The sequence below is a fragment of the Azolla caroliniana genome, unplaced genomic scaffold, assembly GCF_043228905.1.
Source record: "Azolla caroliniana isolate FFs.n. ecotype wild unplaced genomic scaffold, voAzoCaro1.0.p SCAF_20, whole genome shotgun sequence".
Taxonomy (NCBI): domain Eukaryota; kingdom Viridiplantae; phylum Streptophyta; class Polypodiopsida; order Salviniales; family Salviniaceae; genus Azolla; species Azolla caroliniana.
The window spans coordinates 467,208-467,839 of record NW_028230455.1 but is presented as its reverse complement, the minus strand read 5'-3'; positions in this window follow the sequence as shown (position 1 = coordinate 467,839).

The window sequence follows — 632 nt, the reverse complement described above, 5'->3', positions numbered from 1 at the left end:
AGGAACCGTAGCCCCCAGAACCGGGAAAAGTTGGGGACACGGTCAAAGTCAAGGGGGAGGCCTACTTGCTTCTATTGCGCCAAGTCGGGACACTTCCAGAAGAACTGTCGGCATTTCCGAAAAGACAAGGAAATTGATGGTACCGATCCGAAGCGGACACCGGACCGGAACGGTAAAGACCGGAGGGGGCCGGACCGGAAGGGAACGACGGCAATCGCGGAAAGTGAAGAAGAGTTTATGCTCATCACCGATGAGAGTGAGATAAACCTTGTCGGCGACAAGATGACCTGGGTGGTCAACTCCGGAACGTCATTCCACCTTACCCCGGATCGGAAATGCTTCTCATCCTACTCAGCCGGTGATCACGGCTGTGTCCGGATGGGGAATGAAGGTACATGCCGGATTGTCGGCATAGGAGACGTGTGGTTGACAACACCAACCGGATGCAAGCTGCTGCTGAAGGATGTCTGACACGTTCTGAAGGTTCGTCTAAACATGATATCAGTCGGTCAGCTAGATGATGAAGGCTACACGGGTAGCATCCGGAACGGTGTTATGAAGTTCAGCAAAGGGAGCCTGATTGTGGCTCGGGCCTGGAAAGTAAACACATTGTACCTGATGAATGCCCGGTT